We start from the raw sequence: 12,980 nt of genomic DNA, 5'->3' as shown, positions 1-12,980 counted from the left end.
AGGGAGGCTCGGAACAGAGCAAGATCAAGGTTGCAACATATACCCGAAGCAGAAAGAGAGCATTTGGTCCAAAACCTCGACATGTCCTTTATGTCGATAGATACAAGAGGAAACATCATCCCTAAGACACCAGAGGCTGGGTATATGGCGACACACGCTTTTATCCTCGCATCTAAACCACCTCCAGGCGATCCAAGGGAAACACTATACAATATGGCGATAGCAGGAGTTGGAGCTATGGGGACAGCGTTTGTATCAACGCCTCCCGAAGGAGCGGCAAGGCAAAATAGTCCACGACCTGCAGCAGCAACAGCGGCAACCCCTGAAGGACCAAGCGGAGCAAGAGACACGGCAGCACAAGCAAGGGTCGATAGAGCGCGCCAAAGCAGAAGGGAACATCGGCAATCCCCGGAGCTTAACGACGAAGATATGTGCGGCTTGCCGTGCTTCACGAGGAGAGTCCGAAATCCTCGAGAACCCAGGAGTGAGATTCACTTACCACCGCCCCCCACGATTACAGACGACAATCGACATCAGCTCAGAATAGCGGCAGCACCTCCACCACCACCTTATGTTGATCCTAACTCCAACGGAGCGGTGTCGATGATTCAGAAGGGAAGGCCATCCAATAGAGCTCAGAAAGTAATCTCACGACAGGTGTTCATGGCAGAAAAATGCCTCCACCAACAGTCGAGTATCTTAACTGGTCAGGGCAAGATATTGGCTTCACCATAGCAGATCATCCGCAGCAAGTTCCTCGACAGGGCGGTAAGCACTTATTTTACCAGCAGTTATTGCGGGATTTGATGTCTCTCGAGTGTTCATAGATGGCGGCAGCAGCTTAAACCTTATGTATGCAGATACATTAAGGAAGATGAACATATCCCTAGCAAACTTGAAGCCAACAGACACAAGGTTCCACGGTATCACACCGGAGAAACCAAGTTATCCATTGGGGAAGATCAATCTCGACGTTCAGTTTGGAACCCGAGAGAATTATAGAATCGAGAGGCTGGAATTTGAAGTCGTAGATTTTCCGTCGCAATACCACGCTCTGTTGGGACGACCAGCATATGCTAGATTTATGGCGGTGCCACATTATACATACCTGTTGTGGAGGTTGCCTGGACCAAAGGGACCAATCACAGTCAAAGGAAGCTTCGCCTTAGCCGATAAGTGCGATAAGGATTTTCACCGGATATCAGAAACTTTCGGGATGCAAGCTGAGTACCTGGCGTCAAGGAGTATGACTGACTACGACGTGCTGCCAGACGTTGGAAGGCCAAACAAAGAATCAACTTTCAACACCAAGAAAAATTCTAAGGAGGTGCAGATTCACCCGACAGACCCGAAAAAGACGACATCCATCGCAAACGACATGGACCTCGCATAGGAAAGCGCGCTCGTCGAGTTCCTCCGTGAGAACTGGAAAATCTTCGCATGGTGTCCAGCTGACATGCCAGGAGTACCCAGGGAACTTGCCGAGCACCACCTAAACTTGGATCCATTAGCGAGACCAATCAAACAACCTTTGCGACGTTTTTCGGAACCAAACCGCAAAGCCATGCTGTCAGAAATCGATCGGCTAAGAGAAGCTGGTTTTATCAAAGAAATATTTACAGAAGCCACATGGGTAGCAAATCCTGTGTTGGTGCCGAAGAAAAACACTAAGGTCCTTCGCATGTGCGTCGACTTTACGTGTCTCAATAAACATTGTCCAAAGGATCACTTTCCCCTCCCGAGGATCGATCAAATTATCGACTCCACGGCTGGATGTGAATGTCTTTCCTTCCTGGACGCATATTCTGGTTATAACCAGATCAGATTGAAAGAAGAAGATGAAGTAAAGACAGTGTTTATTACACCTTACGGCGTGTTTTGCTACAGAACAATGCCCTTTGGTCTAAAAAATGCAGGAGCAACATATCAGAGGATGATGCAGAAGTGTTTGGCGACACAGATTGGGAAAAACGTGCAAGTATACATCAACGATGTCGTCATAACGTCAAAAAAGGGGGCAACGCTGATCGAGGATCTCAAGGAAACCTTTGACAACCTTGACAAATTCTGCCTCAAACTGAACCCGACGAAGTGTTCTTTTGGCGTCCCAGCAGGAGAACTTCTGGGGTTTCTAGTTTCAGCAAGAGGGATTGAAGCAAATCCCGATAAAATACAAGCTATCGTAACAATGAGGAAGCCAACAAAGTTGAAAGAAATACAGCAGCTAACTGGGCGAGTCGCAGCTTTGAGCAGATTCGTCGCCAGGCTAGGAGAAAAAGCGTTACCATTTTACGCTCTAATAAAGCAAGGAGATAAATTCCAGTGGAACGAAGAGGCCGACAGAGCTTTCGAGGATTTGAAGCGCACAATCTCGACACCACCAATTTTGGTGGCGCCGAAGGAAAAGGAACCTCTCCTGCTGTATATTGCAGCCACGCCCCAAGTGGTTAGCACGGTGCTAGTTGTCGAAAGAGAAGAAGAAGGAAAACTCCATGGAGTACAAAGGCCAGTATATTTCATCAGTGAAGTTTTATCACCTTCCAAACAGCGGTACCCGCAGTACCAGAAACTAGCATATGGAGTAATTGCAACGGCAAGAAAGTTGCGCCACTATTTTTCGGCACATCCGATAATAGTAGTCAATGAAGCACCTCTTTCAAATATACTGAACAATCCAGAAGCTACAGGGCGTGTCTCCCTTTGGGGAATAGAACTTTCCCCTCGGGACATCACGTATGAAAAAAGAAAGGCAATCAAGTCGCAAGTTACGCGATTTCATTGCAGAGTGGATGGAGCTACAAAACACGGGACCCCGCATTTGTCGAGAACCTGGACGATGAACTTCGATGGGTCCAAGAGAGTAGAAGGAGCTGGCGCAGGAGTAGTACTTATATCACCTGAAGGCGACAAGTTGAAATACGTCCTTCGGATGACGTTCCCTAATGCATCTAACAATGAAGCAGAATATGAAGCCCTCATACACGGGATGAAGATGGCGAAAGCTTGCGGTGCAACTCGACTAAAAATCTTTGGCGACTCACAATTGGTGGCTCAGCAAGTTATGAACCAATGTGACGCAGTCAACGATAGCATGATGGCATACAAGGAGGTGTACAATAAGCTCGAGAAGTTGTTTGATGGATGCGAGGTAAATCACATCAGTAGGTTGAGTAATGATGAAGCCGACGTTCTCGCAAACATCGGGTCGCAATGCCTCCCAATCCCGCCAGGAGTATTTTGGGAAGAAATAGCGGAGAGATCCACGAAACCAAAAAAGGTGCAGAAAAAAGCAAAAGAAGAGAAAACTTCGACGCTTCTCAAAGAAACCACGAAGGATTAAGAGGACCAAGAACTTGTGATGATGGTACAAATTTCGTGGATGCAAGCATATATATCGTACATCCTCAGGAAAGAAATACCCGACGATCCAGTTGAAGCAAGGCGAGTTATTCGACGATCCAAAGCTTTCACAGTGATCAAAGGGGAATTATACAAGCGAAGTATTTCGGGCGTCCTCCAAAGGTGTGTCACACCCGAAGAAGGAAGAGTAATTCTGAAGGACGTACACGAAGGGATATGTGGCCACCACGCAAGTAGTCGAGCTATTGCAGCCAAAGTTTTTCGGGCAGGATTCTACTGGTTGACAGCAATTGAGGATGCCAAGGAAATAGTAAGAACTTGCGACGCGTGTTGATGCGTGTGGTTGACACGTCCGTTGGGAACCCCAAGAGGAAGGTGTGATGCGCACAGCGGCAAGTTTCCCTCAGTAAGAAACCAAGGTTTAATCGAACCAGTAGGAGTCAAGAAGCACGTTGAAGGTTGATGGCGGCGGGATGTAGTGCGGCGCAACACCAGAGATTCCGGTGCCAACGTGGAACCTGCACAACACAACCAAAGTACTTTGCCCCAACGAAACGGTGAGGTTGTCAATCTCACCGGCTTGCTGTAACAAAGGATTAACCGTATTGTGTGGAAGATGATTGTTTGCAGAAAACAGTAGAACAAGTATTGCAGTAGATTGTATTTCAGTAAAGAGAATTGGACCGGGGTCCACAGTTCACTAGAGGTGTCTCTCCCATAAGATAAACAGCATGTTGGGTGAACAAATTACAGTTGGGCAATTGACAAATAAAGAGGGCATGACCATGCACATACATATTATGATGAGTATAGTGAGATTTAATTGGGCATTACGACAAAGTACATAGACCGCCATCCAACTGCATCTATGCCTAAAAAGTCCACCTTCAGGTTATCATCCGAACCCCCTCCAGTATTAAGTTGCAAAGCAGAACAATTGCATTAAGTATGGTGCGTAATGTAATCAACAACTACATCCTTAGACATAGCATCAATGTTTTATCCCTAGTGGCAACAGCACAACACAACCTTAGAACTTTCTGTCACTGTCCCGGGTGTCAATGCAGGCATGAACCCACTATCGAGCATAAATACTCCCTCTTGGAGTTACAAGCATCTACTTGGCCAGAGCATCTACTAGTAACGGAGAGCATGCAAGATCATAAACAACACATAGATATAACTTTGATAATCAACATAACAAGTATTCTCTATTCATCGGATCCCAACAAACGCAACATATAGAATTACAGATAGATGATCTTGATCATGTTAGGCAGCTCACAAGATCCGACAATGATAGCACAATGGGGAGAAGACAACCATCTAGCTACTGCTATGGACCCATAGTCCAGGGGTAGACTACTCACTCATCACACCGGAGGCGACCATGGCGGCGTAGAGTCCTCCGGGAGATGATTCCCCTCTCCGGCAGGGTGCCGGAGGCGATCTCCTGGATCCCCCGAGATGGGATCGGCGGTGGCGGCGTCTCTGGAAGGTTTTCCGTATCGTGGCTCTCGGTACTGGGGTTTTCGCAATGGAGGCTTTAAGTAGGCGGAAGGGCAGGTCAAGAGGCGGCACGAGGGCCCCACACCACAGGGCCGCGCGGCCAAGGGGGGGCCGCGCCGCCCTAGGGTGTGGCCCCCTCGTAGCCCCTCTTCGTCTCTTCTTCGGACTTCTGGAAGCTTCGTGGCAAAATAGGACCTCGGGCGTTGATTTCGTCCAATTCCGAGAATATTTCGTTACTAGGATTTCTGAAACCAAAAACAATAAAAACAAGAATCGGCACTTCGGCATCTTGTTAATAGGTTAGTTCCAGAAAATGCACGAATATGACATAAAGTGTGCATAAAACATGTAGATAACATCAATAATGTGGCATGGAACATAAGAATATGACGTATCGATAATTTCTTATGTTCCATGCCACATTATTGATGTTATCTACATGTTTTATGCACACTTTATGTCATATTCGTGCATTTTCTGGAACTAACCTATTAACAAGATGCCGAAGTGCCGCTTGCTGTTTTCTCATTGCTTTTGGTTTCGTAAATCCTAGTAAGGAAATATTCTCGGAATTGGACGAAATCAAAGCCCAGGGGCCTATTTTTCCACGAAGCTTCCAGAAGTCCGAAGATGAAACGAAGAGGGGCCACGGGGTGGCCAAACCCTAGGGCGGCGCGGCCCCACCCCTGGCCGCGCCGGCCTATGGTCTGGGCCCCCCGTGCCGCCTCTTGACCTACCCTTCCGCCTACTTAAAGCCTCCGTGACGAAACCCCCGCACCGAGAGCCACGATACGGAAAACCTTCCGAGACGCCGCCAACGCCGATCCCATCTCTGGGGATCCAGGAGATCGCCTCCGGCACCCTGGCTGGAGTGGGGAATCATGTGCCTGAGGACTCTTCGCCGCCATGGTCGCCTCCGGTGTGATGTGTGAGTAGTCTACCCCTGGACTATGGGTCCATAGCAGTAGCTAGATGGTTGTCTTCTCCCCATTGTGCTATCATTGTCGGATCTTGTGAGCTGCCTAACATGATCAAGATCATCTATCTGTAATTCTATATGTTGCGTTTGTTGGGATCCGATGAATAGAGAATACTTGTTATGTTGATTATCAAAGTTATATCTACGTGTTGTTTATGATCTTGCATGCTTTCCGTTACTAGTAGATGCTCTGGCCAAGTAGATGCTTGTAACTCCAAGAGGGAGTACTTATGCTCGATAGTGGGTTCATGCCTCGCATTGACACTCGGGACAAGGACAAAAGTTCTAAGGTTGTGTTGTGCTGTTGCCACTAGGGATAAAACATTGATGCTATGTCTAAGGATGTAGTTGTTGATTACATTACGCGCCATACTTAATTCAATTGTCTGTTGCTTTGCAACTTAATACTAGAGGGGGTTCGGATGATAACCTGAAGGTGGACTTTTTAGGCATAGATGCAGTTGGATGGCGGTCTATGTACTTTGTCGTAATGCCCAATTAAATCTCACTATACTCATCATGATATGTATGTGCATGGTCATGCTCTCTTTATTTGTCAATTGCCCAACTGTAATTTGTTCACCCAACATGCTGTTTGTCTTATGGGAGAGACACCTCTAGTGAACTGTGGACCCCGGTCCAATTCTCTTTACTGAAATACAATCTACTGCAATACTTGTTCTACTGTTTTCTGCAAATAATCATCTTCCACACAATACGGTTAATCCTTTGTTACAGCAAGCCGGTGAGATTGACAACCTCACTGTTTCGTTGGGGCAAAGTACTTTGGTTGTGTTGTGCAGGTTCCACGTTGGCGCCGGAATCCCTGGTGTTGCGCCGCACTACATCCCGCCGCCATCAACCTTCAACGTGCTTCTTGGCTCCTCTGGTTCGATAAACCTTGGTTTCTTTCGAGGGAAAACTTACTGCTGTACGCATCACACCTTCCACTTGGGGTTCCCAACGAACGTGTGAGTTACACGCCATCAAGCATATTTTTTGGCGCCGTTGCCGGGGAGATCAAGACACGCTGCAAGGGGAGTCTCCACTTCTCAATCTCTTTACTTTGTTTTTGTCTTGCTTAGTTTTATTTACTACTTTGTTTGCTGCACTAAATCAAAATACAAAAAAAATTAGTTGCTAGTTTTACTTTACTTGCTATCTTGTTTGCTATATCAAAAACACGAAAAAATTAGTTTACTTGCATTTACTTTATCTAGTTTGCTTTATTTACTGTTGCTAAAATGGCCAACGCTGAAAATACTAAGTTGTGTGACTTCACAACCACAAATAATAATGATTTCTTATGCACACCTATTGCTCCACCTGCTACTACGGCAGAATTCTTTGAAATTAAACCTGCTTTACTGAATCTTGTTATGCGAGAGCAATTTTCTGATGATGCTGCTGCCCATCTTAATAATTTTGTTGAACTATGTGAAATGCAAAAATATAAAGATGTAGATGGTGATATTATTAAACTAAAATTGTTCCCTTTCTCATTAAGAGGAAGAGCTAAAGATTGGTTGCTATCTCTCGCCTAAGAATAGTATTGATTCATGGACTAAATGCAAGGATGCTTTTATTGGTAGATATTATCCCCCTGCTAAAATTATATCTTTGAGGAGTAGCATAATGAATTTTAAACAATTAGATACTGAACATGTTGCTCAAGCTTGGGAAAGAATGAAATCTCTGGTTAAAAATTGCCCAACCCATGGATTGACTACTTGGATGATCATCCAAACCTTCTATGCAGGACTAAATTTTTCTTCACGGAATTTATTGGATTCAGCTGCTGGAGGTACCTTTATGTCCATCACTCTTGGTGAAGCAACAAAGCTTCTTGATAATATGATGATCAACTACTCTGAATGGCACACGGAAAGAGCTCCACAAGGTAAGAAGGTAAATTCTGTCGAAGAAACCTCTTCCTTGAGTGATAAGATTGATGCTATTATGTCTATGCTTGTGAATGATAGGACTAATATTGATCCTAATAATGTTCCGTTAGCTTCCTTGGTTGCACAAGAAGAACATGTTGATGTAAACTTCATTAAAAATAATAATTTCAACAACAATGCTTACCGGAACAATTCTAGTAACAACTATAGGCCATATCCTTATAATAATGGCAACGGCTATGGTAATTCTTATGGGAATTCTTACAACAATAATAGGAGTTCACCCCCTGGACTTGAAGCCATGCTTAAAGAATTTATTAGTACGCAAACTGCTTTTAACAAATCTGTTGAAGAAAAGCTTGGGAAAATTGATATACTTGCTTCTAAAGTCGATAGTCTTGCTGCTGATGTTGATCTTTTGAAATCAAAAGTTTTGCCTAATGAGAATCATCATAATAAGATTGTTACTACAGCAAATGCCATCCAAGTTAGAATTAATGAGAATATAAGATTAATGGCTGAACTGCGTGCTAGGTGGGATAGAGAAGAAAATGAAAAACTAGCTAAAGAGAAGAATGTAGCTAAAGTTTGGACTATTACCACCACTAGTAATGTTAATGCTACACATGTTGCTGCACCTCCTACTAATACTAATAAAAGAATTGGTGTTAGCAATGTTTCCACTACTAATGCAAAGCGCGAGAAATCACTGAAATCGCTAAAACTGCTGAAACTGCCCGTGATAAAGCTGCTGAAATTTTTTCCAACATTGGGGATGATGATCCCATTGCTTTAGATTATAATGGTTTGAATTTTGATGATTGCCACATCTCTGAAGTTATAAAGTTCTTGCAAAAACTTGCTAAAAGTCCTAATGCTAGTGCTATAAATTTGGCCTTTACACATCATATTACAAATGCTCTCAGAAAAGCTAGAGAAGAGAAACTAGAGCGCGAAGCCTCTATTCCTAAAAAGCTAGAGGATGGTTGGGAGCCCATCATTAAGATGAAGGTTAAAGATTTTGATTGTAATGCTTTATGTGATCTTGGTGCAAGTATTTCTGTTATGCCTAAGAAAATTTATAATATGCTTGACTTGCCACCACTGAAAAATTGTTATTTGGATGTTAATCTTGCTGATCATTCTACAAAGAAACCTTTGGATAAAGTTGATAATGTTCGCATTACCGTTAACAATAATCTTGTTCCCGTTGATTTTGTTGTCTTGGATATTGAATGCAATGCATCTTGTCCCATTATATTGGGAAGACCTTTTCTTCGAACTGTTGGTGCTATCATTGATATGAAGGAAGGTAATATAAAATATCAATTTCCTCTCAAGAAAGGTATGGAACACTTCCCTAGAAAGAGAATGAAGTACCCTTTTGATTCTATTATGAGAACAAATTATGATGTTGACACTTCGTCTCTTGATAATACTTGATACACACTTTCTGCGCCTAGCTGAAAGGCGTTAAAGAAAAGCGCTTATGGGAGACAACCCATGTTTTTACCTACAGTACTTTGTTTTTATTTTGTGTCTTGGAAGTTGTTTACTACTGTAGAAACCTCTCCTTATCTTAGTTTTGTGTTTTGTTGTGCCAAGTTAAGCCGTTGATAGAAAAGTAAGTACTAGATTTGGATTACTGCACAGTTCCAGATTTCTTTGCTGTCACGAATCTGGGTCTACCTCCCTGTAGGTAGCTCAGAAAATTAAGCCAATTTACGTGCATGATCCTCAGATATTTACGCAACTTTCATTCAATTTGAGAATTTTCATCTGAGCAAGTCTGGTGCCATTTTAAAATTCGTCAATACGAACTGTTCTGTTTTGACAGATTCTGCCTTTTATTTCGCATTGCCTCTTTTGCTATGTTGGATGAATTTCTTTGATCCACTAATGTCCAGTAGCATTATGCAATGTCCAGAAGTGTTAAGAATGATTGTGTCACCTCTGAATATGTTAATTTATATTGTGCACTAACCCTCTAATGAGTTGTTTCGAGTTTGGTGTGGAGGAAGTTTTCAAGGATCAAGAGAGGAGTATGATGCAACATGATCAAGGAGAGTGAAAGCTCTAAGCTTGGGGATGCCCCGGTGGTTCACCCCTGCATATATCAAGAAGACTCAAGCGTCTAAGCTTGGGGATGCCCAAGGCATCCCCTTCTTCATCGACAACATTATCAGGTTCCTCCCCTGAAACTATATTTTTATTCCATCACATCTTATGTGCTTTGCTTGGAGCGTCGGTTTGTTTTTGTTTTTTGTTTTGTTTAAATAAAATGGATCCTAGCATTCACTTTATGGGAGAGAGACACGCTCCGCTGTAGCATATGGACAAGTATGTCCTTGGTTTCTACTCATAGTATTCATGGCGAAGTTTCTCCTTCGTTAAATTGTTATATGGTTGGAATTGGAAAATGATACATGTAGTAATTGCTATGAATGTCTTGGGTAATGTGATACTTGGCAATTGTTGTGCTCATATTTAAGCTCTTGCATCATATGCTTTGCACCCATTAATGAAGAAATACATAGAGCATGCTAAAATTTGGTTTGCATATTTGGTTTCTCTAAGGTCTAGATAATTTCTAGTATTGAGTTTGAACAACAAGGAAGACGGTGTAGAGTCTTATAATGTTTTCAATATGTCTTTTATGTGAGTTTTGCTGCACCGGTTCATCCTTGTGTTTGTTTCAAATAAGCCTTGCTAGCCTAAACCTTGTATCGAGAGGGAATACTTCTCATGCATCCAAATACTTGAGCCAACCACTATGCCATTTGTGTCCACCATACCTACCTACTACATGGTATTTTCCGCCATTCCAAAGTAAATTGCTTGAGTGCTACCTTTAAAATTCCATCATTCACCTTTGCAATATATAGCTCATGGGACAAATAGCTTAAAAACTATTGTGGTATTGAATATGTAATTATGCACTTTATCTCTTATTAAGTTGCTTGTTGTGCGATAACCATGTTCACTGGGGATGCCATCAACTACTCATTGTTGAATTTCATGTGAGTTGCTATGCATGTCCGTCTTGTCTGAAGTAAGAGCGATCTACCACCTTATGGTTGAGCATGCATATTGTTAGAGAAGAACATTGGGCCGCTAACTAAAGCCATGATCCATGGTGGAAGTTTCAGTTTTGGACATATATCCTCAAATCTCAAATGAGAAAATTATTAATTGTTGTTACATGCTTATGCATAAAAGAGGAGTCCATTATCTGTTGTCTATGTTGTCCCGGTATGGATGTCTAAGTTGAAGAATAATCAATAGCGAGAAATCCAATGCGAGCTTTCTCCTTAGACCTTTGTACAGGCGGCATAGAGGTACCCCTTTGTGACACTTGGTAAAAACATGTGCATTGTGATGATCCGGTAGTCCAAGCTAATTAGGACAAGGTGCGGGCACTATTAGTACACTATGCATGAGGCTTGCAACTTATAAGATATAATTTACATGATGCATATGCTTTATTACTACCGTTGACAAAATTGTTTCATGTTTTCAAAATCAAAGCTCTAGCACAAATATAGCAATCGATGCTTTTCCTCTATGGAGGACCATTCTTTTACTTTCAATGTTGAGTCAGTTCACCTATTTATCTCCACCTCAAGAAGCAAACACTTGTGTGAACTATGCATTGATTCCTACATACTTGCTTATTGCACTTATTATACTACTCTATGTTGACAATATCCATGAGATATACATGTTACAAGTTGAAAGCAACCGCTGAAACTTAATCTTCTTTTCTGTTGCTTCAATGCCTTTACTTTGAATTATTGCTTTATGAGTTAACTCTTATGCAAGACTTATTAATGCTTGTCTTGAAGTGCTATTCATGAAAAGTCTTTGCTTTATGGTTCACTTGTTTACTCATGTCATATACATTGTTTTGATCGCTGCATTCACTACATATGCTTTACAAATAGTATGATCAAGATTATGATGGCATGTCACTCCAGAAATTATACGTGTTTATCGTTTTACACCGCTCGGGACGAGCAGAACTAAGCTTGGGGATGCTGATACGTCTCCGACGTATCGATAATTTCTTATGTTCCATGCCACATTATTGATGTTATCTACATGTTTTATGCACACTTTATGTCATATTCGTGCATTTTCTGGAACTAACCTATTAACAAGATGCCGAAGTGCCAGTTGCTGTTTTCTGCTGTTTTTGGTTTCAGAAATCCTAGTAAGGAAATATTCTCGGAATTGGACGAAATCAAAGCCCAGGGTCCTATTTTTCCACGAAGCTTCCAGAAGTCCGAAGATGAAACAAAGAGGGGCCACGGGGTGGCCAAACCGTAGGGCGGCGCGGCCCCACCCCTGGCCGCGCCGGCCTATGGTCTGGGCCCCCCGTGCCGCCTCTTGACCTACCCTTCCGCCTACTTAAAGCCTCCGTGACGAAACCCCCGCATCGAGAGCCACGATACGGAAAACCTTCCGGAGAGACGCCGCCAACGCCGATCCCATCTCGGGGATCCAGGAGATCGCCTCCGGCACCCTGCCGGAGAGGGGAATCATCTCCCGGAGGACTCTACGCCGCCATGGTCGCCTCCGGTGTGATGTGTGAGTAGTCTACCCCTGGACTATGGGTCCATAGCAGTAGCTAGATGGTTGTCTTCTCCCCATTGTGCTATCATTGTCGGATCTTGTGAGCTGCCTAACATGATCAAGATCATCTATCTGTAATTCTATATGTTGCGTTTGTTGGGATCCGATGAATAGAGAATACTTGTTATGTTGATTATCAAAGTTATATCTACGTGTTGTTTATGATCTTGCATGCTTTCCGTTACTAGTAGATGCTCTGGCCAAGTAGATGCTTGTAACTCCAAGAGGGAGTACTTATGCTCGATAGTGGGTTCATGCCTGCATTGACACAGGGACGGTGATGAAAGTTCTAAGGTTGTGTTGTGCTATTGCCACTAGGGATAAAACATTGATGCTATGTCTAAGGATGTAGTTGTTGATTACATTACGCACCATACTTAATGCAATTGTCTGTTGCTTTGCAACTTAATACTGGAGGGGGTTCGGATGATAACCTGAAGGTGGACTTTTTAGGCATAGATGCAGTTGGATGGCGGTCTATGTACTTTGTCGTAATGCCCAATTAAATCTCACTATACTCATCATGATATGTATGTGCATGGTCATGCTCTCTTTATTTGTCAATTTCCCAACTGTAATTTGTTCACCCAACA

The sequence above is a fragment of the Lolium perenne genome, chromosome 7, assembly GCF_019359855.2.
Source record: "Lolium perenne isolate Kyuss_39 chromosome 7, Kyuss_2.0, whole genome shotgun sequence".
Lineage (NCBI taxonomy): Eukaryota > Viridiplantae > Streptophyta > Magnoliopsida > Poales > Poaceae > Lolium > Lolium perenne.
This window is presented reverse-complemented; position numbering follows the sequence as displayed.